Here is a 24,443-nt window from a genome sequence, read left to right as displayed (position 1 = left end):
TAGAGAAAAGATGCCTGGTGGAAGCTCCGGTCTTCACGTCAGTGAGGAGCTCCGCGATCCGGCGGCCATCTTCTTTGGCGTCCAAGCCACGCCCCCGTCTCCCCCCCATCCTGAGTACCCCATCCTAGACCACGAACAGATAGATCCATCCCTTCCTCTTTACTTTCCTCTTGTTGAGGTACGGTCTTGGTTGACTTTCAACCATACCGACCCTGGAACAGTGCCTTCTAGTAATTACACCACTGTGCCAATGATAGCCATGCCTCTATGTGCCAACCTGCTCTGGGAGCATTTGAAGCTGCACTAATGATAGCTGTGCCACCGTACCCTAGCCGGCACTGGGAGCATTAGAAGCTGTGCTAATGATAGCTGTACCCCTGTACCCTAGCCTGCTCTGGGAGCATTAGAAGCTGTGCTAATGATAGCTGTGCCCCTGTACCCTAGCCTGCTCTGTGAGCATGTGACGCTGTGCTAACCATAGCTGTGCCTCTGTGCACCAGCCTGCAATGCGAGCATGTAAAGCTGTGCTTATGATAGCTGTGCCACTGTGCCCTTGCCTGCGCTTGGAGCATTTGAAGCTCAACTAACGATAGCTCTGCCCCTGTGCCATAGCCTGCCCTGTGAGCATTTGGAACTGTGCCAATGATAGCCATGCCTCTATGTGCCAACCTGCTCTGGGAGCATTTGAAGCTGCACTAATGATATCTGTGCCCCTATGCGCCAGGCTGCTCTGCGAGCATGCCTCTATGTGCCAACCTACTCTGGGAGCATTTGAAGCTGCACTAATGATATCTGTGCCCCTATGCGCCAGCCTGCTCTGCGAGCATTTTAAGCTGTGCTAATGATATCTGTACCCCTAAGCACCAGCCTCCTCTGGGAGAATTTGAAGCTGCCCAAATGATAGCTGTGCCCCTATGTGCCAACCTGCTCTGGGAGCATTTCAAGCTGCAGTAATGATATCTGTGTCCCTATTGCCATCATGTTCTGAGATCATTTGAAACAGTGCTAATGATATCTGTGCCCCTATGCGATAGCCTGCTCTGGGAGCATTTGAAGCTGTGCTAATGATAGCTGTGCCCCTATGCGCCAGCCTGCTATGTGAGCATTTGAAGCTGTGCTAATGATATCTGTGCCCCTGCCTGCTCTGATAGCATTTATGAAATACCAGTATTTGTAAAGTGCACAGCTACCTCTGGAGAGGTGTCCCGGCGCTGGGGTCCGTCGGGAAGATTAAGCGAGCTACTGCCCAGAGTCACACGGTGCTGGGCTAATCTGCCGCAGGCTCCGGGGATCGAACCGTGAACCCTGTGGTCCGGAGTCAGGCACCCTGGCCGCTTCGCCACACCTCTTCCCTTTACAGCTCTGCTAATGAGTGCTGTGTACCAGCCTGCTTTACATTTGAAGCTGCACTAATGCCCCTGTGCGCCAGCCTGGTCTGTAAGCATTTGAAGCTGCACTATTAATGACTTTGCCCTGGTGCACCATCCCTTATAACAGCTCCCAGGTGCTCCATTTTGGAGTATTCCTGATGCAGTCCCTCAATATGAGAATCGTCCTATGTTATCAGTGGACTAGAAAGAAGCCCAGAGCAACTAGTCCACCTTTATCTCTCAACCAGCAGAGGGCACCAGTGCAGCAGGGTATAATCACCTCACATTGCTAGGGTTCAGGTCAGCAGGTAGCAGAGGCGGACTGGGCACCAGAAGCTGCCCTGGCAAAATTAATCCAACAAGCCTAATGGCTACCTTTCTCTCTCCGATCTCTCGCTTTCTCTCTTCGCCTCCCTTATGCCCCTTCTGGACCTGCTGCAATAAACCCTGGGGAGCTGGGGTGTCTTCTTGAAGGCCCAGCAGTGGCCCTGAGCCTACAAAAACCGGCTTCAGTGGCTACTGACCGCTAGGAAAAAATATCCGATGTTTTAAATGCCAGTCCAGCCCTGATAGGTGATAAAGTACTACTAGATCTGTCTAAATATCGTCTGTCAAAAATATTGTGTCCTAAATATTTTTTACAAAAATATTGCCACATTAAGGTTGATAAAGGTAAATGAATATTGACACATTAAGGTTAATAAAGGTAAATTAATATTGCCACATTAAGGTTAATAAAGGTAAATTTTAATAAAGGTAAATGTACATACAATGGAGCAATATTTTTGAAAACTATATTTAGACCGTTGTCATGTAAGACAATCTTTTTGCTCTTGATATTATGTCATGCAACCATAGTACACTACCTTCAAGAGGTATACAGCTTGAACTCAAGGCAGTGACATCACAGGAAGCTGGTCCATCATGGGTAGCTGGCCAATGACAGGTAGCTGGTCCATCACCGGTAGCTGACCCATCACGGGTAGCTGGCCCATCACACGTAGCTGGTCCATCACAGGTAACTGGCCCATCACAGGTAGCTGGCCCATCACAGGTAGCTGGCCCATCACAGGTAGCTGGCCCATCACAGGTAGCTGGTCCATCACACGGAGCTGGCCCATCACAGGTAACTGGCCCATCACAGGTAGCTGGCCCATCACAGGTAACTGGCCCATCACATGTAGCTGGACCATCACACGTAGCTGGTCTATCACAGGTAGCAGGTCCATCACACGTAGCTGGACCATCACACGTAGCTGGTCTATCACAGGTAGCAGGTCCATCACACGTAGCTGGCCCATCACACGTAGCTGGTCTATCATAGGTAGCAGGTCCATCCCAGGTAGCTGGTCCATCACAGATTGCTGGTCCTTCACAGGAATACATAGTAAACAAATAAAAATATCAGTATGTAAGAAAAAGAAATACAAATATTTTATATTTTATATTAAAAATTGAATCAAATAAATACATATTACAATATTAAATAACTACAAATATAATTAAAATACAAAAATAATTTTTATTAAATAAGCAATTTTATTTAAAAATTATTTATTAACAAAGGAAATATTTTTATTTTAGTTACTTCCCACCCTATACCCCTACAAAACTCACAACCCACACCTAAAACGTAATTTAGAAAACAAAATATTTACACTATTAACATAAATATGTATTAATAAACTAATTATCATAATTAAAAATAAATGACTTAATTATAATTAATTGACGTCCCACAATATACCCCCACAAAACACACAACATGCTTCTAAAATGTAACTTAACAAAACATTAATTACATAATTAACATAATTAATTATCAATGTAATAATATCAATAAAAAATTAATTATTCCTTAATTAAAATTAATTTATTTCCCACACTATATCCCTGGAACATCCCCAAATCACATCTAAAATTTAAGGTAAAAAAAGTAATTGCACAATTAAACATAATTATTATCTTTTTAACTATTATTAATTAAACACTAAATATTCATTACTTATAATTAATTAACTACCCATGCTGTGCCCCTATAAACCCCACAACCCACACCTAAAATAAAAAAGTTCAAAAATGAATTAGACACGCAACATAATTATCAATTAAATAATTAATATTAATTAGCAACTAATTATTATTAATTAAAAATAATTTTCTTCCCATCCTGTACCCCTGCAACCCCCACAAACCGCACCTAAAATCAAAAATTTTAAAAAAAATTACACCATGAACATAATGAATTATTAATTAAATAATTGATATTAATTAACAACTAATTGTTAATTAATTAGGATTAATTTACTTCCCACCCTGTACCCCTATACACCCCACAATCCGCATCTAAAATTAAAAAAAAAAATATTTACACAATTAACATAATTAGTTATCAATTAAATAAATATAATTAATTAACAACTAAGGGGTCGTTTACCATGTTGTTTGGAAACCATTCCGACCGAATCGGTTTCGGAATGGTTTCCGACTTAGGTGCCAATTCCGATCCGGTAAAAACCGGGTACGAACCGTCGGACGGAGCCTTTTCTCCGTCCGACTCGTACCCGGTGCGAAATCCATCCGAAAATGCAAGTACGATTCATACGGAAACACCATTTCCGTACGATTCGAACAAAACACCGACCGAACAGAAACTAAACACAATTCCGATCCTGAAAGGAGCCGACGTGACGTCGGTACGCATCCAGCCTACGTTTCACGAACCAGGAAGTACGATTCGAACCGACGTCATCCCGCACGGAAAATATTTACCGGCTGCCAAAAACTGCCGGGAAATCAGGACGACACACGCAAGGAGCAGCTGGACGCGACGAACAGACATGGACCCGAACCTACGTGCCATCCCTGCCCTCCTAGCAGTCCACCTGGCGTACAGGAACCGACGCAGACGCCGCAGAAGGTCAGCACAACAACCAGGGGCAAAGGGGGGGGCAGGGGCAGGACACACAACACCAACACATGGTACCAAATCACACATGGCCTGGACATACCTGACCATCAGGGCCTGGTCACTTCCAGGGGGTGGGGGCAAGGCCAGCAACGCAAGCGTCCGCCACAACGGAAGTGGATGGTCACGCGAACCGGTACGTACCCTACCCAGGCCGCAAGAGCGTGGGTACGGAACGTACCACGCGTCCCCCTACGTCACTCCAACAATAGCGGTACGGCCCGTACCCACGTCAGAAAGGCCTTGGTACAGCTCGTACCAGCATTGCTGGGGTCATGTAGGGGTACGCGTGGTACGACCCGTAGCCACGCCCCCAAGGCCTGTGTACGGTGCGGACCCCACGGCCCGCAACAATGGTGGGACGCACCGTACCCACACACCAAAGGCATGGGTACGGCCCGTACCCAGGCACGCAGAGCGTGGGCAGGGGTATGTACGGACCGTACCCCCACCCGTGGAAGTACGGCCCGTACCCCCACCCGTGCATGTACGCCCCGAACCCCCACTCGTGTATGTACGCCCCGAACCCCCACCCGTGTATGTACGCCCCGAACCGCCACCCGTGTATGTACGCACCCAAGCGCCACCCGTGTATGTACGCCCCGAACCCCCACCCCACCCTGGTATGTACGCCCCGAACCCCCACCCGTGTATGTACGCACCCAAGCGCCACCCGTGCATGTACGCCCCGAACCCCCACCCCACCCTGGTATGTACGCCCCGAACCCCCAGCCGTGTATGTACGCACCAAACCCCCACCCGTGTATGTACGCACCAAACCACCACACCAGCCGTGTATGTACGCACCAAACCCCCACCCCAGCCGTGTATGTACGCACCGAACCACCACCCGTGTATGTACGCACCAAACCCCCACCCCAGCCGTGTATGTACGCACCAAACCACCACCCGTGTATGTACGCACCAAACCACCACCCCAGCCGTGTATGTACGCACCAAACCACCACCCGTGTATGTACGCACCAAACGCCCACCCGTGTATGTACGCACCAAACCACCACACCAGCCGTGTATGTACGCACCAAACCCCCACCCCAGCCGTGTATGTACGCACCGAACCACCACCCGTGTATGTACGCACCGAACCCCCCCCCAGCCGTGTATGTACGCACCGAACCACCAGCCGTGTATGTACGCACCAAACCCCCACCCGTGTATGTACGCACCTAACACCCACCCCAGCCGTGTATGTACGCACCGAACCACCACCCGTGTATGTACGGACCGAACCCCCACCCCAGCAGAGTATGTACGCCCCGAACCCCCACCCGTGTATGTACGGACCGAACCCCCACCCCAGCCGTGTATGTACGCACCAAACCCCCACCCGTGTATGTACGCACCAAACCACCACCCCAGCCGTGTATGTACGCACCAAACCACCACCCGTGTATGTACGCACCAAACGCCCACCCGTGTATGTACGCACCAAACCACCACACCAGCCGTGTATGTACGCACCAAACCCCCACCCCAGCCGTGTATGTACGCACCGAACCACCACCCGTGTATGTACGCACCGAACCCCCACCCCAGCAGAGTATGTACGCCCCGAACCCCCACCCGTGTATGTACGGACCGAACCCCCACCCGTGTATGTACGCACCAAACCACCACACCAGCCGTGTATGTACGCACCAAACCCCCACCCCAGCCGTGTATGTACGCACCGAACCACCACCCGTGTATGTACGCACCGAACCCCCACCCCAGCAGAGTATGTACGCCCCGAACCCCCACCCGTGTATGTACGGACCGAACCCCCACCCGTGTATGTACGCACCAAACCCCCACCCGTGCATGTACGCACCGAACCTGCTATAAGAATGGGGTGTGCAAAACACCCCCAGCAGTGCCCAGACACAGGAGGGGTGGGTGCAGGGTCCTCCCAGCAGTGCCCAGACACAGGAGGGGTGTGTGCCTATCACTCCCAGCAGTGCCCAGACACAGGAGGGGTGTGTACCTATCACTCCCAGCAGTGCCCAGACATCGGACAATATACCCCATCAACAAGTTCAGTGACCTACAAGGGTGATACCCCAGATGCAGGCGGAGCCATCGCTGAGCCAGCATGGCTATATTGAAAGGCAACCCTCACACATCCAGGAAATGTAGACACAGCACAGCACAGCATTTGGGAGACACCCTGCAGGAAAAATGGCCTGGGCCACAGAGGACGGAACACACCTTGGGACAATGTCACCATACAGTGAGAGCAAACATGACCAAATACCATTTGCAGAGACCTTTGTGATGGCACGCAGATGGCAGGGTACACCCCATGAGCAGCACACTCCAACATTTCACAGACCCCTAACACATTATCACCACCCCAACGCAGGGAGCACCAGCACCAACAGCAAGTCCAGGAAAGCATCAGTGTGCAAAACAAAAAGAAAAGGCTTTATTCAGCAGGAAAATATATCAGAGAAAATGTCCACTATGTACAAGGGCCATGGGCCAGCCCAGCAGCAATGTCCGGGGGGGGGGTACACATCGGGACGTGTGTCCCCTAGCTTGCCTGCACAGTTCACAAGTCCATTTCATCCACAGAAGAGGGGGCATCAGGGGGGAGGGTGGAAACAGGCACCGCAGGGACAGGAGGGGAAAGGGTAGGTGTTGTGGGTGCAGGGAGGGATGAATCTGCCACAGGGGGGGTGCCAGCGCCAAAGGTGGAGGACAGAATGGCGCTGCACACGTCGGCAAGTTCCCCCAGCGACTCCCCCGTACCCAATCCAACCACAGGCCCCAAGGAGGGGGGGGGGGCAAAGGGATGGGTCGCAGCGCCACTGGGGGAGGGTGTGGACAGGGTGGGGGACTCAACTCCCCTGGCCGGGTCCCGCCTCCACCGCTTGCGGGGTGGTGTCATCCTGGGGCTGGGGGGCACACTCGCAGTGGATGATGCTGTCACTGACTGTTGGCCAGGAGAGCTAAGGGGAGTGGATTTGGAGGGAGTGGGTTGTGTGGAATGCGGACTCCCACTGTGGCTGCGTGTTCTACGTTTCCCCCCCGACCCAGTGGGTGTGCCTTCCTCACCCTGTGTGTGCGTGACAGGAGGTGTGCGCTTCGACTTCCCTGGTGGTGTGGTGCCTGTGTCTGTTGGGGTGCGTGCACGCTGACGTCTGGATGTGCGTGGGACAGGCACGGGAGTGGGAATTGTGGATGGGGCAGGGGTAGGGGGTGTTACGCAGCGCTGCAGGAGATCCAGTGCTGCAGTCAGTGTGGAGTCTATGGACCTCAGCAACTGCCGTTGGTCAGACTGCGCAGCCGACATGCCCTCCATGTATGCCTCCATCTGGGTCAGCACCTGGGTGTGGGCATGGAGGACATTTAGCATCGCAGTCTGACCAACCTGCAACTGCCTCAGGATGTCCACAGACTCCGCACTCACCGCAGCAGTGGTGACAGGGGCAGGGGGTGCGGTGCCTGGCAGGAAGGAGACATGTGGGGACCGAGCACGGAGGGAAGGGCCACGAGCATGTGGGAGGCCGGTGATGGAACCTGAGGTGGCGGGGGGATGTGGAGGGCTGCCATCAGCTGGGGGGGCAGACTCCGCCACCTCTGGGAGCTCAGCCTCGGACCCGTCTGCGTCATAGTCTGTGTTGGCAGTCAACAGGTCCTCCGCCTCACTCCCTTCGGCCTCCGTGCCACTCCATGTGCCAGACAGGACAGCACTGCTGGTACTGGTGCTCAATCTCTCCTCCCGGTCCGTGCTAGTGTCTCCTTCCGTGTCCCCCGGCGATGCTGTGGGCAAGGTGAAGAGACAGGAGAAAATCAGACACCTGTACACTTATGTCACATGAGTCAAATATACATAGGTCACATTGCATAGCCTGAAAAGCAACAGGAGTAACACCTACAAAACAATGTACACATGTAGGCCATGGAACACACAGTTTTTCTACCCACCATGCCACTGAGACACAATGGAGATCATGACACAACAGCAAATCACTGCACCTGAAATTTTAGAGAGGAGTCAGCCTCTGGGGACAAATGTGCACAGCACCTGCACCACACTGCGTCGTCAAAAAGGGATGAGCATGAATCATATCCATTTACTCTTGCCGCATGCTGCAAAGGCAATACATGAAACCAGGCCACACATGACAGGGTCACTGCACCTTGAGCGTATGTCCAGTCAAACATCACACACAGGCTAAACCCAGCAAGGAGGATGAAGCTTCTGACATGTAGGCCTTGTACGCACAAACCACCCACACCTGAGACAATCTCATTGAGACGGAGAAAGTATGTACACCTCTTACTCTGGGATGGAAACACATGGCCTCCACTAATTCATTACTGTAAACACACAGCCCCTGGTGGCCATGTCCACACATCATTGACAGGCAAACATCATCAGATTGTCTCAACAACACACACAGGTAATGCCCACTGTGAGTATGCACAAGCAAAATGGGTCCCCCTGTACAGTGGACACATGTAGCAACCTGTAGGTCCTAACAGTTGAGCCCAGGGTACAATGCCACCCTACGCAACCCATGGCAAAGACACAGTGAATGGCCATATTGTTGGATGACGCACATGATACCTAGGAAGAGGTGCCCCAGGGCACAGTAGTGCCCACACTCCTCCATGGTCCAGGATGGACATGACTGCAAATTAAGCAACCGTCCCTGCACTTAGCAGGCCTCCCACTCAGGCACATCATGTCAGAGGGCACACAATTGGACATGCATGCTGGAAGGCTGTACATTTTGGAGACACACCCCTATGTCGTGATTCACAATCAGTGCCAAGTGACATGGACACCACAATGACTGAAATTGGCCATGGCACACGCAAGGTCCCCATACCTGTGGCACATCACCCCCACACATGATGCTGATAGCATAGGGCACCTGCATGAACTGCCTGCATAAATAACCTTGTGCAAGAGTGGCGACAGACCAGGGAACACATTGCAAGGAGGGGAAGGGAGGGAGTGAGAACAGCACTGTGCTACTTTGTGGAGAAGTTGACGCACTGCACAATCAAACCCTGGCAGTGTATCCATGCAACTGCACACTTACATTGGCTGGGGACACACAACTGACACACATGTACCTACCCCCTTCCTGCTGCTGCCTCTCCTGTAGGCGCCTGTCCATATCGGGGAAGACCACCGCCAGCACACGCTTCTGGATGTGGGTCAGACGACGGCGGCCACGGTTCTTACGGCTCTCAGGTGAGTCCCCCAGCAGGAGCCGTGCAATCCTCCTCGTCCAGCACCGGATGTCCTGCCAGCGTTTCCTCACCTGAGACAGGCTCCGCCTCCGACCCTCTGTACCCCTCACGGCACTGACGGCTTCCCTCCAGATCTCCCCCTTGGCAATGGCGCCTACCTGTGAGGATGCAAAAGAGAGAATACATTAATCCACATGAGCAAAGACACAGAGACACACATATAGAACAATCCTCATTATGAACAGGCCATGGTATGCATGCAACTAATTGCACCTTTGTCATAGGGACATTATCCACTGTGGAAGGCCAAATGCACTACGTGCCAGTGGAAGCACACGGGTGGCATGAGGGGTACCACACACTCACTGACCAGGGATCACACTGTGCCTCACAGGCTACACCAGGATTATGTACAGCACCTCACAGCAGTCACCTGCCCCAGCACACTGATGCTACCTCAGCAGAGTACACAGACACACACAGGTACAGGACAATCACATGGCATTGCCAACTGCGGGTACACACCTCACTCTGCCCATGTGCCAGTAGACGGGGGTGTCACAGGTGTGGGGCTGGCTCAGCACGGCATGCACACAGCACTGCTCCCTGCTCACATCCGATGGCCAGGCCATATCCATCCCTCATGCTGCTTGTGTGCAACACTCCCCATATGCACTCACCCACATGACAGGGGACTAACACACACACCAATGTGCAGGGGACGAACACGGCCTTTGGACACTCACAGCACAGGTACACTGAACAAACACACATCCATGGGTACTGACACCTGTCACACTGGGGGGAACACAGGATCACATCAGGACTGTGGAAACAACATCCCCAGGAGGAGTATGCAGGCAGAATGTGGCATGCACCTTGCATTCATTGTCACAGTAGGCACTATGCAAGTGAGGAGTGCACACAGGAAACACAGCATGCTCTGCATGGGTGACATGAGGCCTTCCACACCCTGGGACCCACTCCAAACAACAGTGCATGTCTGTCACACATGGACACAATGCCAGAAGTCACTGTCACACAAAAGGGGCACAGTCTAAGCTAGTGGAGTCTGCACTCACCTGAACCCCTGGTCGACCATACAGGCTCTGGAACTGTGGGAGGATCACATCTATCAGGGCAAGGTTCTCCTCCTGGGTGAATGGCTGTGACCTCTCCACAGTCCTGGACATGGTGCCAGAGGAATCACTATCAGCAGCAGTGGTCATGGATGAATGGATGTGCAGGCAAGTGCTCTCTCATGGGACCTGGCTGCCTTATATATGCCTGGCTGGCCTGTTCATGTATAGGAGTACAGATTGATTGGTCAGTCACATTAGCATCCTACGTTTCATCCAATCCCTTCAAACCTACCCCAGTGTGTGGCTTTGCATGGTTTCAGTTTTGATAATGATGTCAAGTCAACATCCACATTGCAACAATGTAGATTCTTTCAAACTGACTTCTGCTGTGCACCTGGTGCTCAAATTCAAAAATTTAACTCAGTCTCCATGGCAACCATCAGGCATTTAGGCCCTTATACTTGTCCCTCATGTGTCCCCTATGTGTTTTCATACATTTACACACAGGTACGGTGCGTTCCACGCCCTAGGGCACCCCACAAGCAGTGATACCGACCGTACATGCGCTTGTACGGTCCGGATCACAATATGGGCGCTGGCGTATGCGTACGCCACAGTAGTACGGACTGTACACGCGCTTGTACGGTCCGGATCACAATATGGGCGCTGGCGTATGCGTACGCCACAGTAGTACGGACTGTACACGCGCTTGTACGGTCCGGATCACAATATGGGCGCTGGCGTATGCGTACGCCACAGTAGTACGGACTGTACACGCGCTTGTACGGTCCGGATCACAATATGGGCGCTGGCGTATGCGTACGCCACAGTAGTACGGACTGTACACGCGCTTGTACGGTCCGGATCACAATATGGGCGCTGGCGTATGCGTACGCCACAGTAGTACGGACTGTACACGCGCTTGTACGGTCCGGATCACAATATGGGCGCTGGCGTATGCGTACGCCACAGTAGTACGGACTGTACACGCGCTTGTACGGTCCGGATCACAATATGGGCGCTGGCGTATGCGTACGCCACAGTAGTACGGACTGTACACGCGCTTGTACGGTCCGGATCACAATATGGGCGCTGGCGTATGCGTACGCCACAGTAGTACGGACTGTACACGCGCTTGTACGGTCCGGATCACAATATGGGCGCTGGCGTATGCGTACGCCACAGTAGTACGGACCGTACAAGCGCGTGTACAGTCCGTACTACTGTGGCGTACGCATACGCCAGCGCCCATATTGTGATCCGGACCGTACAAGCGCGTGTACAGTCCGTACTACTGTGGCGTACGCATACGCCAGCGCACATATTGTGATCCGGACCGTACAAGCGCGTGTACAGTCCGTACTACTGTGGCGTACGCATACGCCAGCGCCCATATTGTGATCCGGACCGTACAAGCGCGTGTACAGTCCGTACTACTGTGGCGTACGCATACGCCAGCGCCCATATTGTGATCCGGACCGTACAAGCGCGTGTACAGTCCGTACTACTGTGGCGTACGCATACGCCAGCGCCCATATTGTGATCCGGACCGTACAAGCGCGTGTACAGTCCGTACTACTGTGGCGTACGCATACGCCAGCGCCCATATTGTGATCCGGACCGTACAAGCGCGTGTACAGTCCGTACTACTGTGGCGTACGCATACGCCAGCGCCCATATTGTGATCCGGACCGTACAAGCGCGTGTACAGTCCGTACTACTGTGGCGTACGCATACGCCAGCGCCCATATTGTGATCCGGACCGCACAAGCGCGTGTACAGTCCGTACTACTGTGGCGTACGCATACGCCAGCGGCAATATTGGCCCAGGGACCCTATACACGCGCTCCGAGCGTATGTACGGTGCGTATAACAACTGTCAGTGGTGACAGGCGGCACACAGACAGGAATGGAGCGGACAGGTATTGCCAAGGGTGGACACCAATGCATTGTCTGTGCAATACCACCTGTGTGTGACACAGGTGTGTCAGGATGTGATGTGGCACTTTACCCCTGAGGTGTGGGCAAAGCACATGTACGATGAGCTGTGTACACATGTCGTGTGTGATGGTGCGCATTGTACCACACATCCCCTGCACTCCTTTGACATGTGTGCATGTCGTACACACTAGTGGAGCCATGAGTCACTTGCATGTCCCAGTCACGGACACCCGCACCTGTCCCCTGATGCCAGGTACACGGAATATTACATATGACACGTGTATGGCTGCGTTGCATGCTGCAACCATGTCATGTGTGTGGCATGTCTTTCCATGATTTTGCTGTAGGTGTGTGATTCAATGTGTCAGCAGTTGCTGCTGCCAACATGTGTCTGTGTGTCGATGGGCATGGCACACTGTTCCGCACACCAGCCCACATATGTGATTTGCCATGAGGTGTGTATGTATCCAACTACACGGAGTATCAACACAAGTACATATCCACATGCTCCCTATGTATGTTCTGTCTCGACATGTACTCCTCAAAGGCAATGTGTGTGGCCTGTCCTATTCCTATGACATGTGACCAGTGCATATCGCATCCAACTACCTGTCTGTACCATACGCATACTACCTCTGCACATGTGTGGATGTCTGTGAATCCTGTGATGCGTGTGCATGTTCACTTACACTGGCCCACAGCTAGTCTCATGCCATGTCATCGTGATCTTGCCCCCCTCCGTTAGTGGCTGTCCCTTGGTAGGAGTGTAACCTGACTGGCGTTCGTGTCCAGGAACTGTGGCACAGACCTGACTCACAACGTGGCATATGTGTATTGGCTGTGTAACATGTGCTCAGTGCATTGACGATGTTGTTGTACAGTGCTCACTCTTAGGTGTTCCTTCCATTTCACTGCAGGGCTCCGCCTCTCCCTCGACGTATGCCAGACATTGCTGCCCTGCATGAACGGGACTGTATACGCCGCTACAGATTCAGCCAACGGTTGATTGATGAGTTGACTGGCCGGCTGGAAGCACAACTCCTCCCGCGCCACAGGTATCCAAGTGCACTGACACCCAAGTTGAAGGTGATGGCAGCCCTACATTTCCTTGCCACGGGTACGTTCCAACATACCATTGCTGATGTCGGGGGCATGTCCCAGACGATGTTCAGCCGTGTTCTGCATGATTTCTTAGAGGCCATGTTGGTTCACCTGGATGAGTACATTAAATTCCCAAATCGTGAGCAGTTGACAGATGTCAAGCGTGAGTTCTATGCCCTGGGAGGGATGCCCCATGTCATTGGGTCCATAGATGGGACACATGTTGCGTTGGTACCACCACAGGCACAGGAGGTGGTGTATAGGAATCGCAAACATTATCACTCCATTAATGCCCTTGTGGTGTGTCTGTCCAACATGGTGATTTCACATGTCTGTGTTCGCTTTCCAGGATCAGCACACGATGCCTTCATCATGAGGCGTAGCAGGGTGCCAGAAATGATGCTGCAGCTGCGGAACGAGCGAGCATGTATTGTTGGTGGGTAGACTCTGGCAGTTCAGTGTTTGGCGTCATCTTCCAATCTCACTGCCTGTGCTGACACACTTCTGTCCATGATGTTTCCTTGTAGGGGACGCTGGCTATCCCAACATGCCATGGCTGATGACGCCTGTCCGCAACCCCAGCACGGCTGCCGAGCACCTCTACAACAACGCACATGGGCGGACCAGGAGAGTCATTGAGAGGACGTTTGGACTTCTGAAGAGCCGATTCCGGTGCCTCCACAAGACCGGCGGAGCACTCCCATATGCCCCGGTGAAGGTGTGCAAGATCATCATCGTCTGCTGCATGCTGCACAACATGGCAGTGGAGGAAGCTGTTCCACTCATACTGGATCAAGATGACCAGGACCATCCACCCGTGGAGGATGAAGGGCTTGGTGACGGGGCAAGTGATGTGGAGGAGGAGGAGGCTGTGGAGGACATGCGGAGTCGGCTCATACGCAACTTCTTTGCTTAGTGGTGAGTTCCAGTGTCTGAGTGTGCACGCATTGGGCCGTGTGTGGCATGTGTTGCAATGTGTGTGTCCATCTGCATGTCTGCCAAGTGAGTCAGTGGTGTGTATTGAAGTGTCACTCAAGTGATGGCGCAATGGAAGGATGTTGTCTGAGGGTCATCATTGTCACCTGTCATGTTAACAACATGATACGTGTTAAGTACATGCTTGCGGATGTGCTCCTTTGTGCTGAATCCTTGTGTGTCTCTCTTCCACAGGTCCATGTGCATGCTGTCTGCTGGTGGCATTGTTGTGCTCCTGCTACTCCTCATGAACACAGCGACATGTGCTGATTCAGCGTCACATGCACGGGCAAGTGTTGAAATCTCCTCAGGGTAAGGGATGCCTCACGTCGTTTTGGGTGTGTGAATTGTTTGTAGTCTGTGTGCACTTCTCCGGTTCATGTGTGTTCCATTTGCATACATGGTGATCCTACATGGGGAACATGACATGGGGCAGGCTTCACCTGGAGCCATGCTCAGACTTGGTGACTGTCATGTGGCAGGGGATTGGGGATTGTGATGAGGCCATCATTGTGTGTAACACTGGCCTCGGAAACATACAGGTTGCACCGGGTTGACATGGTGTGTGATTGCCCCATCAGGGCCTCAATGGTGTATAGCGGCCTCTCCGTGGCAGCAGGGGGTGTTTAGCTGTTATCCGTCACTTGTGTGCCAGGTCAATGGGATGCCAGCATCTGTGTTGCAATGGGGGGTGCCAGTGTTGCTCCCACATGTACATCCACATGACCTGTGTATGTGTTGACAGAGTATCATTGTCATTCCAACACACATGACTAATAAATTTGTCCCTCTGTCTCCAAGGTGCCTCTTCCCTGTCAATGGTGCCCTGTTGCCACTGTGCGTGCCGCAGGTCTGGCATAGTTTTCATAGGTGGTGCATATGTGTCTATGTGTAGAGTGACAAGATGCTAGGGGTTTGTCAGGGAGTGGGAACTGTATTATGCACAAGATGCACAGTTCCATCCACCTCAAGGCAAGAGAGACCATCCCCCAGGGAAACTACAACATCTGTGTAGAATCCTACCCTGCAGTCTACGGACATGTGCCTCACGACTCCCATGGTACTTGTCCATATCCGGAGTGCATCTGCACAGCTCTGCTACTGCGTCGGGCAACCAGGCCACATCAACGTCCTAACGGGATGGGGGGAATGTTTCACAGCCAGCTGCAGGATGACCTTCTAGATCCACGCCCACACTCATGATGCAGCCCACAACCCCAACACAACCATGTGGCACAGTGATCCTAAACTGCATTCTGGCATCTCCATGCATCCAACCTTGGCCTAGCCACCATTCTCAACATCCGCCTGACGCAAGCATGCTGCACATTGTAGGGACACATGTCTAGACATACCTGGGAGCGGCAAGCCAGGTCACTCCACATGATCCCTGACCTCTGCGCATGACTGTTGCTCCCCTGAATGTGTCTGTAGCCACAGTTGTGCGGGAACCACTCAGCTGGTTGGGCCCAGCACAGGTGAGTTTGGTACTCCATGTCTGTATCAGATGAGACATTGGGACCCATGTGTGTCCTGGGCAAGACTGCGACCCCACGGTTTGGATGGTTGGAGTTAATTCTGAGATCAGGCATGCTTTGACTGTACGACACACACATGTATTGTAATAATGTAGAATCACGGCATCATCTTGTAAGTGTGATTAATTTATTTGTGGTGGGGTACGGGTTTGTGGGGATGACAAGAGGTGCACAGCGGGAGTGTAGAATCCAAAGTTCACTGGGGGAGTTGGTATCCTTGTCGTAGCAAAATGTCAGAGTCCATGCCACAGTCTTCGTCAACATAGGTCAGACAGTGACCAGCAAGTCCATGTGGCAGAGAATGTCATGTGCTGCTATTGGGCCAGAGGGCCAGGTGCCAGGCCAGGTGACCTGGGAGATGGTGATGTTCTGCTGACTCTCACAGTCTTTTTCGTGGACGACCCACCTTCCTGCGGGGACCCTCGGAAGCAGTCCGTGACGATGTCTGTGACGCTCCGTCGGATGAATCCTCCTCCTCCTGATCCCTCCCTGTGTCTGGTAATGGCCTTCGCCTGGTGCCACAGGGAGGGTTGCCCATGTTGTCGGCAATCCGACGGAGTACACCGGTCATTTGGGTTTGCACCGCCACGAGCTCAGCCTGTCTATCCTCCATCCTTCCTTGGTGTTGCAGTTGACAGGCATGTTGCTGGGACTGCAGGGTCTTCATCTCCTGGAGGGTCCCCTTGATGTCATTGAGGGTGGACGCAATCTGGTCCATGCCCCTGGTGTCACGCCGGTATGTATCCAGGATGTTGCTGACCTGGGACACTACCGGGTCCTGAGCTGCCTGGTCAGGTTCGCGCCTCCGCCGTCCTCCACTCCCGCCACCCCTGCCCACGTGCACCTGGCCTGCCGTTGTGGGTGCATCGGGTCTCCGGGACCCCTGAGGGATGGCATCTGCGTTGCCGCCTGCCTCCTCCTGGGTGCCCGGAGGACCGTGTCCCTCCTGGGCAGACTGGCTGGGTGGTCGTGTGCGGGCAGGGCTCCTGGACGTCTCCTGGGATGTGGCAGGAATGGGGGTGGTGGTTGGCACAGTTGTACCTGACGCAGGTGCTGCAGGTGGTTGGACACCAGAGGGGCCAGGTTGGTCTGGGTCATCCACGGAGTGGTGAGAGTCATCGCTGGCGGTGGGGTCATCATCCCGCGGAGCCTGGTCCTGTGTGACTTCCCCCCCAGTGTTGGGGGGTGTTCGTCGACGTTGACCTGTGTGTGAGAGAGACAATGTTAACAGTGTCACATGTGGCATCCATGTTGCATGCATTTCTGATTTGGCACTCTTCCTCTGGGTAGTTGGATCTGTCCTGCATTCCTCTCACAGTGCACTTGTGCATGGCTATGTCCCTTGGCCACAGCTGTCAGGGCTTTACGCATGTGTGAGACACAATCTTAGTTGATGCATCTATTTGGGTACACAGTCAGCAGTGTGGTGTGCGGGCGTAGCGAGCCATGCAGAGGCGCCTTACGTGTTGCACTGTACGTGGCCAAATGGTGTTTTGGCAAGGCAATTTGATGTTGCAGGTAGGGGACTGAAGCATTTGTGACAGGGTTCTTACCGACACGGTGGGTGGGTATACTGGGTGTGTGGTTAGGTCTGTGCCTGCAGCACGGATGGACTCGTGCACAGATTGACACATGGACCGGTCTTCATCTACGGAAGGGGGGGTTGAGGCACTGCCAGACCTGGTCTGCATGCACACAGTCCACCGGCTGACGAGTGGACATGGCCACACCACCCAAGGGTGATTTAGTCTCCCTGTGTCTCCCTTCCTCCCTCCCTCTGTCACCCTCCTCCCTCCCTCTGTCGGTCTCCCTCTGTCACCCTACTCCCTCCCTCTGTCTGTCTCCCTGTGTCCCCCCTCTGTCTCCTTCCCTCTCATTCCCCCTCTCCCTCCCTCTCTTTGTCACTCTCTGTCACCTCAGGCCAGCTTCCTGGGCACACACAGTTAGCCGGTCTTTGAATGGCCATTGGCTTGTTCATGTGAGTTAGTCCCTGTTCTCCGGGCACCCATTGGGCAGTGTGTCTGAGTGTAGGCTGCTGCTGTGGCGGTGTGTGCTGAGACTCTATCAGAGCGATGCATCTTCATTGTCTGCTGTTATGTGCAAATTGTGCCTTCAGACCCATGGCATCCTGCATGGCAGCCATCATTTGCAGGCAAGACAGTACTGTGTGGGTACACACAGTTTGTATGGCTGTGCCCTGGGCCATATGGGCTGAGGGCATTGTTGTGTGCTTGTGAGTTGCTCAATGTTAGTTTTGCTGCCCCCACTCCCAGCATCGACCACATCCTGTGTTGTGTTGGTGTTTTGTGTGGCCTGTGACTTGGCATGGCCCTGATTGATGCATGGGGCATGGAGGTGCCAGTGGCATGTGTGTGTTTGTGGAGTGTTGTTGTGTCCGGTGGTGGCTTGGGGGGGGTGGCATGCATGATTGATTGTGTATGGCATCCCCCCCATGTGAGGTGAGTTGTTTGTGTACTCACCAGGGTCTGGGAGTCCTGGCAGTCCGTGTAGTCCCTCCACCGCCAGCGTGGACATCACCTTCTCCTCCCAGGGATGGTATTGTACCGGTCTGGGGGGCGGCCCTCCTCCAGTGATGTTCCCCTGGTTGTGATTGTCAGTCATCTTCCTCTTGACCGTCCTCCGCAGATCGTACCACCTGGATTGGCACTCGTGCCTGGTCCTTCTGGTTGTCCCAACAGCATTCACAGAATCGACGATCCTCTGCCACATGGCGGTTTTTTCGGATATGCTGGTCTGTCTGACCAATGTCCCAAAGAGCTGTGGCTCGACTCTGAGGATTTCGTCGACAAGGATCTCCAGCTCCTCCTTTGTGAACTTTGGATTCTTGGTGGTGGACATGGCGTGGGGTGTGGTTGTGGGGGTGTGGGTGTGGATGGCTGTGGGTGTGTGGGTGTGGTAGTGGAGGTGTGTGTGTGAATGTGATGAGGGGGTGTTTGTGTAGGTGGTTGTGTGAAGGTATGCAAGTGTGAGGTTCAAGTATGGTGGTGTGGGTCGTCTGTGGGCTCTGGCAGCAGTGGGTCTGTTGCAAAGGCTCATGGTTTGTGTGTGTGGTCCATTTTTATTGGTCCATTTGTGGGTGTGGCTGTGTTTGAAATTTGTGTGGGTGTGTTATGAGGAGTGATTGAGTTTTGGGCCTCTGTTTGGCAGTTTGGCAGTTGCAGGTGAGTGTATGTGATGTTTGTGGGGTTGTTGGGCCTGTTTGGTGGTGTGGGGAAACTCTACTTGACTCTCCTTGTGTAAATATGGTTTGTCCGGGTTCAGTACGTGTTTTTTTGGCGTCAGTACGGTCCGTACATGCACTGGTGGGGGTGCGGTCCGTACATTCCCTGGTGGGGTGGTGGTTAGGTGCGTACATACACGGCTGGGGTGGGGGTTTGGTGCGTACATACACGGCTGGTGGTTCGGTGCGTACATACACGGCTGGGGGGGGTTCGGGGGCGTACATACACGGCTGGTGGTTCGGTGCGTACATACACGGCTGGGGGGGGGTTCGGGGGCGTACATACACGGGTGGGTGTTTGGTGCGTACATACACGGCTGGTGGTTCGGTGCGTACATACACGGCTGGGGGGGGGTTCGGGGGCGTACATACACGGGTGGGTGTTTGGTGCGTACATACACGGCTGGTGGTTCGGTGCGTACATACACGGCTGGGGTGGGGGTTTGGTGCGTACATACACGGCTGGTGGTTCGGTGCGTACATACACGGCTGGGGGGGGGTTCGGGGGCGTACATACACGGGTGGGTGTTTGGTGCGTACATACACGGCTGGTGGTTCGGTGCGTACATACACGGCTGGGGGGGGGTTCGGGGGCGTACATACACGGCTGGTGGTTCGGTGCGTACATACACGGCTGGGGGGGGGGTTCGGGGGCGTACATACATGGGTGGGTGTTTGGTGCGTACATACACGGCTGGTGGTTCGGTGCGTACATACACGGCTGGGGTGGGGGTTTGGTGCGTACATACACGGCTGGTGGTTCGGTGCGTACATACACGGCTGGGGGGGGTTCGGGGGCGTACATACACGGCTGGTGGTTCGGTGCGTACATACACGGCTGGGGGGGGTTCGGGGGCGTACATACACGGGTGGGTGTTTGGTGCGTACATACACGGCTGGGGTGGGGGTTTGGTGCGTACATACACGGCTGGTGGTTCGGTGCGTACATACACGGCTGGGGGGGGTTCGGGGGCGTACATACACGGCTGGTGGTTCGGTGCGTACATACACGGCTGGGGGGGGGTTCGGGGGCGTACATACACGGGTGGGTGTTTGGTGCGTACATACACGGCTGGTGGTTCGGTGCGTACATACACGGCTGGGGGGGGGATTCGGGGGCGTACATACACGGGTGGGTGTTTGGTGCGTACATACACGGCTGGTGGTTCGGTGCGTACATACACGGCTGGGGTGGGGGTTTGGTGCGTACATACACGGCTGGTGGTTCGGTGCGTACATACACGGCTGGGGGGGGGTTCGGGGGCGTACATACACGGCTGGTGGTTCGGTGCGTACATACACGGCTGGGGGGGGGTTCGGGGGCGTACATACACGGGTGGGTGTTTGGTGCGTACATACACGGCTGGTGGTTCGGTGCGTACATACACGGCTGGGGGGGGTTCGGGGGCGTACATACACGGGTGGGTGTTTGGTGCGTACATACACGGCTGGTGGTTCGGTCCGTACATACACGGCTGGGGGGGGTTCGGGGGCGTACATACACGGCTGGTGGTTCGGTGCGTACATACAGGGCTGGGGGGGGGGTTTGGTGCGTACATACACGGCTGGTGGTTCGGTGCGTACATACACGGCTGGGGGGGTTCGGGGGCGTACATACACGGCTGGTGGTTCGGTGCGTACATACACGGCTGGGGGGGGGTTCGGGGGCGTACATACACGGGTGGGTGTTTGGTGCGTACATACACGGGTGGGGGTTCGGGGCGTACATACGCGGGCGGGGGGTGGTGGGGTGTTCGGCGCGTATGCGGGCACATGTCTCCATGGTTGCTATGGGAGTTCGGTTCGGACGGTGTTTTTTGCGTACGGTTGTGAAATGGGGAGGACGGGAGGGATCGTACTTGCGCAGTCGGACTTTATTTTTCCGCACGGTGGGTTTCTCGCCCGGGGACGTGTCGGTGACTTTTCCCGACCCGAGGACGTGTGGGGAAATCTTCCCAATGCGATTCGTATGGACTTTTTTCCGTTCGAATCGTACTTGGCAGTTTGTACGCTACTTTGACGATTCGGACGGAAAAAAATCCGGATACGAGTCGGACGGGGAATTTTTTTACCGGATCGGAATTGGCACCTTAATCGGATTCTGAGAGTCCATCCGAATGATTATGATGCTTCCCAACACTGTTTGGTCGGACTCCCATTGACTTCAATGAGAGCCTGTGTTCCGAATACACAGGCTCCCATTGAAGAAAGGGGTGGTTGTGGAAAATCATGCACCCGGTGGCGGGCACTCCATGGTGCCTGCCACACTGTGAATGGTTGGAAAGGGGGGACCCATGGGTACCCCCACAGGCCCGAATCAGATGCCCCCAGGTGAAGGGGGCCTGCTACAGGCCCCCAAAGTCAGACTCCGACAGCCGATTCACGTTGGAACAACCGATTTGGAAAGGCTCTCCGAATCCGAAATACGTATCGCTCGTTCAGAAACGTGGTCCATAGACCTGTACGTGTTAGCTCCGAACGACTCAGTTACTCCGAATGCCATTTGGAACCGAGTCAGATAGTCCGAACGGTTTCCGAACATCATAGCCGGTCATTCAGAAATGTTTCCGAGTCGGTCGTAAACAAGGCTTCTGAATCGGATTTGAATTAATCGAATGCAATACGGAGCCTTTCCGAACAACATCGTGGTTGACCCACAATTATTAATTATTTAAAATTAAAATGCTTCCCACCCTGTTTCCATATAAGCCTCACAACCCGCACCTACAATTTAAATAAAAAAAAAAAATTGCACAAGTAACCTAATTAATTATCAATGAAATAAATAATAATAATGAAAAACTAATTATTAGTTTATTTAAATTAAATAATTTCATCACTTGATGCCCTAGGACCTCCTCTCCCTATTTCAGCCCTTTGTTTGCTGGGCATAGGGGACAGCTTTAGCAGACTCACCAGTGTGATGCTTATAAAATACAAATGCATATGCATCCATATCATGTCATGCCATAACATGCAAGTCCTCTCTCTGTGTCTATCGTAACATACAAATCCTCTCTTTCTCTTTCTATCATAACATACAAGTCCCCTCTCTCTCTCTCTCTCTCTCTCTCTCTCTCTCTCTCTCTCTCATAACATAGAAGTCCTCACTCTGTCTCTACTATATCATGCAAGCCCCCTCACACTCTCATAACATGCAAGTCCCCTCTCTCTATTCATAACTTTCAAGTCCTCCCTCTCTATCATAAAATACACGTCCTCTCTCTGTTTCTTTCATAACATACAAGTCATCCCTCTCTAGCATTACATACAGGTCCTCTCTCTGTTTCTTTTATAACTTACAAGTGCTCTCTATCAGAACATACAAGTCCTCTCTCTGTTTCTTTCAACTCCTCTCTCGCTATCCTAACATGCAAGGCTTCTCTCCCTTAACATAACATGCAACTCCTCTCTCTCAATCATAAAATGCAACTTCTCTTTCACTGTCCAAACATGCAAGTCCTCTATCTCTCTTATAACATACAAGTCCTCTCTCTCTCCATCATAACATGCATGTTCTCTCTCTATCATTCCATACAAGTCATCTCTCTCTATCATAACATACAAGTCCCCTCTTTCTCTCTCTCTCTCTCTCTCTCTCTCTCTCTCTCTCTCTCTCTCTCACTCTCTCCATCATAACATGCATGTCCTCTCTCTATCATTCCATACAAGTCATCTCTCTCTATCATAACATACAAGTCCCCCCCTCTCTCTCTATCTCTCTCTCTCTCTCTCTCTCTCTCTCTCTCTCACTCTCTCTCTCCATCATAACATATAAGTCCTCTCTTTCTCTATCATAACATGCAAGTCCTCTCTTTCTCTCTCTCTCTCTCTCTCTCTCTCTCCATCATAACATGCATGTCCTCTCTCTATCATAACATACAAGTCCCCTCTCTATCATAGCATACAAGTCCCCTCTTTCTCTCTCTCTCACTCTCTCTCTCTCTCTCTCTCTCTCTCTCTCTCTCACTCTCTCCATCATAACATGCATGTCCTCTCTCTATCATAACATACAAGTCCCCTCTCTCTCTCTCTCTCTCTCTCTCTCTCTCTCTCTCTCTCTCTCTATCATAACATACACGTTCTCTCTCTGTTTCTTTCATAACATACAAATACTCTCTCTCTATCATAACATACAAGTATTTTCCAGTGTCATTCACAAACGCTTGGCTTCTGGGCCAAACCTATATTTTTATGGGTTTGCCATTTTCTGGACATATTTATGGGCTTTTTGAATTCATAAATATTCCACTCCCTTCCCCTTTTAAAATCTGGAATACAACTCGAAACTGGTAAATTAAAGCCTTGCTCTTTTCTTTACTTCAGAATGAGCTTCCCTTTCTCTGCACTGCATTCTGGGACAGTGGGTCTCTAGGATTTCGTAAAGGAGCAGTGTCAAAACTTGTCTGCAAAGAGTGGTGCCTAAATGTATCAATTTTTGCTCTGTTTCATTTTTTTCATCCAAATTAAGTCTATGATGCTGGGCTTTGGATTCAAGCAGCTGTGTCTCAAAATAAACAAAATGTGGTCCCTTTTAGGCTTGTTTTGAAAATAAAAACGTTATCTGTGGGAATGTGCTCCGGTACACCGCCCGTAGGTTTGTGAATGTTTATGATTTAAAGAGGATACTGATAAGGAAGAACCAGATGTACAAATAACTATTTCTGAATCTGTCAGCCTAATGTATACAGACCACATTGCTTCATTTGAGCTCGAAGATTTCACGAACATAGGCCTCAATGTTTCTAGAGTAGTACCATTCCAGATCTACGTCCTCTTTCTCCTTGTGCTGGTAATCCCACTATGGGTGTAAAGGGAAGATGGAACACAAATCAGGATTACAGTTTGTGGGAAATGATGACACCCTATAAGTTTTCCATGCAGTAATTTTGCCAGAGTTTACAGTGACCCCATAGATGGATTTACTAATCTTCTGCTCACATGCCCACCCTACCGTTGGCCAACTGGAGGAGATATTCTGGAACGTGATACTACTCTAAGGATCAACAGTGCTTT

The 24,443-nt window shown here is 52.4% G+C and overlaps 1 protein-coding gene across 2 annotated transcripts in view; it reads left to right on the top strand.

Annotated features, from left to right (window-relative positions):
- Positions 1-24,443, top strand: part of EFHB (EF-hand domain family member B) — a 310,345-nt gene that overhangs the window by 203,370 nt on the left and 82,532 nt on the right. The window lies entirely within an intron of this gene.

Source organism: Triturus cristatus, chromosome 10, assembly GCF_964204655.1.
Source record: "Triturus cristatus chromosome 10, aTriCri1.1, whole genome shotgun sequence".
NCBI lineage: Eukaryota > Metazoa > Chordata > Amphibia > Caudata > Salamandridae > Triturus > Triturus cristatus.
This window is presented reverse-complemented; position numbering and strand designations above follow the sequence as displayed.